Source organism: Ornithorhynchus anatinus, chromosome 6 (genome assembly GCF_004115215.2).
Source record: "Ornithorhynchus anatinus isolate Pmale09 chromosome 6, mOrnAna1.pri.v4, whole genome shotgun sequence".
In the NCBI taxonomy this organism is placed as follows: Eukaryota; Metazoa; Chordata; class Mammalia; order Monotremata; family Ornithorhynchidae; genus Ornithorhynchus; species Ornithorhynchus anatinus.
The window spans coordinates 12,040,293-12,046,899 of NC_041733.1; positions in this window are offsets into that span (position 1 = coordinate 12,040,293).

Below are 6,607 nucleotides of genomic sequence, written 5' to 3' on the forward strand. Positions count from 1 at the left end.
CCTTAGCCTTGAGTAGGCACTCAAAATCCTCCATCCTGTATCAATCAATCAATAGCATTTACTGAGTGCTTACTGTGTGCAGAGAACTGTGCTAAGTGCTTGGGAGAGTACAATACGGCAGAATTGGTAGACATGTTCCCTGCCCACAAGGAGTTGGCAGTCTAGAGGAGGAGAAGGGCTGTGGGATTGAGAATGGGGTAAATGTCAAGTGCAAGGGTGATGCAGAAGGGAGAGGGAGTAGGAGAAATGAGGGCTTAGTTGTGGAAGGTCTCTTGATGGAGATATGGTTTTAATAAGGTTTCAAAGTGGGGCATGTGGTTATCTGTTGGATATGAGGGGAGAAGGAGCTCCAGGCCACAGGCCCAAGAGTTGGCCGTAAGGCGGATGAGATCAAGGTATAGTGAGTAGGTTGGTGTTAGCGGTGAGCAGATTGATGTTAAAAGAGGGCAGCATATATGGAGGACACGATGGTTACTATAGACCTTGGGTTTGTAATAATAATAATGATGGCACTTGTTAAGCGCTTACTATGTGTCATGCACTGTTCTAAGCTCTGGGGTAGATACAAGGTAATCAGGTTGGGTACAGTTCCTGTCCCATCTGGGACTCACAGTCTTAATTCCCATTTTACAGATGAGTTAACTGAGGAACAGAGAAGTTTAATGACTTGCCCAAGGTCACAGAGCAGACAAGGAGTGGGGCCAGGATTAGAACCCACATCCTCTGACTCCCAAGCCCATGCTCTTGCCACTAGGACATGCTGTTTGTATTGGTCTGCTGTGCTCAGCAGGGCTAGGGGAACCCAGTGAAGCTGGAAGGTGGTAGGTTTTAAAACGAACGGCCAGAAGACCTTCTCCTGCCGCAAGTGAATGGATTTTGTTACCATAAGAAGTAGTTAGTGTTGGGCAGAAATAGCAGTACTCTTAAGGAGGGGTTGGATGATATAGATTGTTATCGGGTTCATTCCTAGCCATGAGGACAGAGGATAAGGAGACAGCCATCTAGGAATCAATGAATATTTACTGAGCACTTGCTGCATGTAGAGCACTGTACTAAGCACTTTGGAAAGGAAGTGGAGTTGGTAGACATGATCCCTGCCCTCGAGGATCTTGAAATCCTGCCATTGTTGGAGGAAAAGTCCTGGGATGGGTAGACTAGTGGTCTGATTCAATAATAGCCCTGCTGAGGTTTTTGTGGCTTTTCTATCTATAGTAGAGGCTGGTAGGTGGAACTGCCAGATTTTCAATTTCCAATTAGCCCTCCCTTAGGACTCAGGTACTTTCGCTTAGGTGAATTTGGACAGACATGCAGTGGGGAGAGCCATGATGTTCCTAAATGACTCTAATTTAGCAAAAATGATGTGAGCAAAGGTCAAAGTTTTCATGTAAGAATTGCCATCGTTCTCTGGACCTGCCCTTTTTCGAAGGAGGCAACTCGACCTAGGGAAAGAGCACAGAACAGGGAGTCAAGACTTAGGTTCAAATCCAGACTCTGCCATTTGCTGCTGTGTGACCTTGGATAAATCACAAATTTGTGCCTCAGTTTCCTCATCTGTAAAATGGGATTAAGCTACCTTTTCTCCCTCCCTTTTAGTCTGTAAACCCCATTTAGGACAGAGACGGCATTCAATCTGCTCACATTGTATCTAGCCCAGTGCTTAATACACGACTTGGCTCATAGTAAGTGCTTAACAAATACCACAGTAACGATTATCATTCTAGTGGGTGGTAGTGAGGGCCCTGTGGCCTGCAGGAAGACATCTGTGTTTGTCCCCAGATGGTAAGGGATTTAGACTACAGTACCCCCTGAGCCCCAAGAGTGGATAATTCACTCCAGAGTGAATTGTTTTAAAGCTCTTACTAGCTGTGAGTCTGACTGCTACATGGGACATGCCTGACTCAAAGAAATAGTTCATGAGGCCTCTTCTCCCATTTTTCCTCCTCCTCTTCCTCCTCCTCCCTTCCCCCTCCCCTCACCCAACACTTCTTCACACCCCTCCACAAATAACTTCACTGTTAGGCATCTGACTAAGAGGTGAAGAGGGAGATTCTGTAGGAGAAATTTAGGTGACTTCAACTGCTCATAACAAGCCGCTGCCTTTGCAAGTGCGTTCGTCTCTATCCATCTTTTCCCTTCCCTTCTCTCCTGCCCCTCTTCTCCCTGCAGTGAGTTAGGAAGGTCAGACTTGCTTCCATATTGACTGCATTTGCAGGCTGCTGTACCTCAAGGCTATTATAGAGTGTTGTGTTTCTAGAGAAGTAACCCCTTCTTCCTGGCCAAAGCCCAGAAGAAGGTGGGCAGGAGAAGAGAGATCCTTCCTGAAACTATCCAAAGCTTGGAAATGTTCCCTCTGTTTGCTCAGGTAGTAGAGAATCCTGAATGAACAGGGAAGGGAAGCTGCTGGGGAAGTGGATGCCTGGGTAGAGGTCAGAGGCAGGTGGAGAATCTGACTTCCATCTTCCCTTCCATATCTAACTGCGAGCACGGTGTGGGCAAGGAACGTGTCTACCAACTCTGTATTATGCTCTCCCAAGCGCTTAGTACAGTGCTCTGCACATAATGAGAGCTCAGTAAATAACACTGATGACTTTGATATCCTGTGGGCCCTTCGCTCCCTCCTTCTAGCCCCTTGTTCGGTATTCTGCTCCTGCCCCTTTTTTGGCTGGGCTACCAGCAGGAGCCTCCGGGGATTCCATATCTTCCCGCCCCCTCCATCTGGTTACATCCCAAGGGAAGCTGGAACGAAGGGAACAAGCCAAAATGGCTTATGCAGGAGACATGGAGGGGGCAGAGGTGCAGTCACCTAATCCCAGACTGCCTCCTCCCCCAGCCCCCCAAGGGAGAAGCTGGGAAGAAGCGAAAATTGAGAGAACCCCGGCACACGTGTTTGTAGGTAAGGCTCAGGGAAAAATATGTTGTGAAACAAAGGGAGCTCTGGGGAGCAATTGGGCTCTGGATCATATAGGCAAACAACAGGCTGGGCGAGTCTTGGTGAGTGCCTCAGCTCAGCCCCTGTCTTGCATCTTCTAGACTACCCCTGCCACTCACTGAACCTTCTTTTCAGTCCTTCATTTTTCCAATTTCCCAACAGCACCTTGGGCCCCCTGGCCCACCTTATCACATTCCAGGGAAGGATGAGCCAGAGGACGAGAGGATGGAGAGGAGGCCAGGTTGCTACACACAACTTACATTTTCAGGCAACCTGGAACTTGGGTCCAGCTAGTGCAGCTTAGTGGAAAGCATCTAAGTCTGGAAGCCAGGAGACCTTGGATTGTTGTCCTGGATCAGCCACGACCCTGCTGTGTGACCTTGGGTCAGATGAGATCATTGGATCAGATGAGATGATCGATGTGAAAGCAATTTGGATAATAAAAGCACTATTCAAATTCAGGGTCTTTTTATGAACATAATCTTATTGGCTACTCTATTAATTCTAATTTTTCTTCCTTTATATCATTTGCTGTTTCAGAAGTGGAAGAATGGGACCCCCTGAAGCAAAAACACACCCCACCTGCTAGGCCCCCTTAATTCCCCCCCCCAGCCTCACAGCACTTATGTACCTAACTGTAATTTATTTATATTAATGTCCATCTCCCACTCCAGACTGTAAGCTCATTGTGGGCAGGGAATATGTCTGTTTATTGTTATATTGTACTCTCCCAAGTGTTTAGTACAGTGCTCTGCACAGAGTAAGCACTCAAATACGACTGACTGAATTAAAGTAATCAGTGGTTTTTATTAAGCCTTACTGTATGTGGAGCACTGTACTAAATACTTAGAAGAGGACAATTCAAAAGAGTAACCATAGCCAGTGGATGAAGCAGACACACGGTCAAGATCAAACATCTGCGGTACTGGATCTTTCAGGAAGGTTTGCCCCCAGGGTGTGGGCTGCTAAGAGCCCAGGCACTCTTGGGTAACCATGGTCCTGAGCTGAGTTGAATTGTCTCTTTGTGCTCAAGAGAGAGGTTGTTGTTGCAGGTTCCGTAGTAATTCCTGGTTTGTGAGACCTGAATTTTAATTCTGGCTCCGCCTTAAACATGCTATGTGACTTTGCAAAATTCACCGAATCTCTTTGGGCATCAGTTACCTCATTTAAAGAAAATGTTGGTATTTGTATTTGTTAAGCGCTTACTATGTGCAGAGCACTGTTCTAAGCGCTGGGGTAGACACAGGGGAATCAGGTTGTACCACGTGGGGCTCACAGTCTTAATCTCCATTTACAGATGAGGGAACTGAGGCTCAGAAAAGTTAAGTGACTTGCCCACAGTCACACAGCTGACAAGTGGCAGAGCTGGGATTCGAACTCATGAGCCCTGACTCCAAAGCCCGTGCTCTTTCCACTGCGCCACGCGTGCTGTTTCTCAAAGCAGAACACTTTGCTAGTTGTAATTGCTAATAAGGACAACCTTCATCAACTTTATTTCCTGAAATTTTTCACTCACTAGACTGTAAGGTCTTAGAGGCCAGGGATCCTGCCCATCAATTCTATTGTATTGTCTCAAGCTTTTAGTATAGTGCTCTGGAAAGAGTGCTCAATAAATACCACTGAGAGAATGATTGTGGTTCAGTGTCCTAGGAGAGGTCGATTGCAAGAGGCATTTAAGACAAGATCCTTGATTTGATTGTCTTAGAGTCTTAGAGAAATAATTCCAGACCTTTCATAGGTAATCTATGACTCTTCCTTCAGTGCTCTTCTCCCTCAAAATATTTTTCTCCCAATGAACAATCTCTAAATGAACTAGTGGATAGAGTGAGAGAATGGGAGTCAGGAGACACAGAAACTAGTCCTAGTCCCACCACTGGCCTGCTGTATGACCATGGGCAAGTTTCCTAACCATTCTGAGCTTCAGTTTCCTCATCTGTACAGTGGGTATAAGAAACCTGCTTTTCTTGCCTCTTAGACGGTGAGTCCCATGTGGAACAGGGACTGTTTACCCCAGAGTAAGGACAGATTAATATTATTTACGTAGTTTCTCCACTGAAAGCCGAGTGGAGTAACCTTAATCATTTTTGATTGAAATAACCCTTTCTCCACCCTTTTGCCTCCTTGTTTTCTCCTCCCCATGGAGCTGAGTGGGACATGTAAGCATTTTTTAATGGTACTTATTAAGTGCTTACTATGTGCCAAACACTGTACTATGAGCTGGGGTAGATACACAATAATCATATTGGACACCTGTCCCACATGGGGATCACAGTCTAAGTAGGAGGGAGTAGGATTTAATCCCTATTTTACAGATGAGGAAACTGAGGCACAGAGATGTTAAGTGACTCTCCCAAGGTCACACAAAAGGCAAGTGGTGGATCCAGGATTGGAACTCTGGTCCTCTGACTCCCATGATCTCGCCACTGGCCACAGTGCTTCTCAAATTAGATTTCCATCCTATTTTCCCACTCTAGTCACCTCTGCATCACCTCTGCATCCTCTAAGCACATGGACAGTCACTCCCTTTAAGATACACAGATCTGTAAACTCTCTATAATTTAATCTGGTGTTTCTTCCAGCTCCTATACTGTCAACCCCTTGAGGGCAGGAAGTGGGTCTAACATTATTGCACTCTCTCAAGCACTTAGTGATCTGCACAGAGTGAGCGATCAATAAATACAACATTAACTGAACGAATGAGGACTAAGAACATATCTTGAGCGCCTGATGTGCTTTTCCAAGAGTTTAGTCCTGTGTCCACCCTGATTATCTTGAATCTACCACAAACTTTACTACATTTCCTGACAAACAACCAATCAGTCAACCACTGGTATTAATTGAACACTCGCCATGTGCAGAACACTGTACAAAGCGCTTGGGAGAGTTCAATACAATTGCATTAGCAGACATGTTTCCTGCCCATAATGAATTTACAACCTCAAGACACATAGGAAGAGCTTAATAAATACCATTAAAAAAAGTGTGTTGCACCCAGGGTTGACTACTACTAGTAGTTAGCATCTTTCCACTAGGCCATGTTTCTCCTCCCTGACCTCTCCCTCGCCACCACCTCCCCACCACCTAGCTCTTCCAAAGAGGAGAGTAAAATGGACGAAAGAGATGACGGATATGCAGCAAGTCAACTTGGGGCTTTTATTTTGGGGTTTTCAGATCAGCAGGGCAGGAGAAAAGGAAGAAAGGCTGAGGATACAGCTGGTCCAGAGTTATAGCCTGGAAAGAGGAGTCCTTTCTGTCCCCTCCCCCTTCATTCCCCAGACACAAAGCCATATGTGATTAACTCCGGTGAAATACACCTAACGCTGGCAGTCCAGAGATCACTGGGAGAGAGAAAGAGAGAGGGCAAGGCTTCCCACAGTAAGGGGGAGTGGGGGAAAAAGCGAGAGAGGCTCACACACACCATACTCCTTCCTTTCCCTACATGGTGATTAGAGAGCCCTGTCCCCACCCCCTCCCCGTTTAAGTTTGGCCAGTTTCTCCACTCACAGGCTCCATAGCTTCTCTTGAGGTCTGAGCTGCCCATTCCCTTGGCAGAGATGGGCTCGGGGAGCGGAGAGGGAAAAAGAAAAAGCCCGGTGAGCACGGGACACTGAGCGAAATTCACCGCGTCCCATTGCTGTTTCTCCCGGTGGGGTGGGAAGGAGCATCTATTTCAAGTGC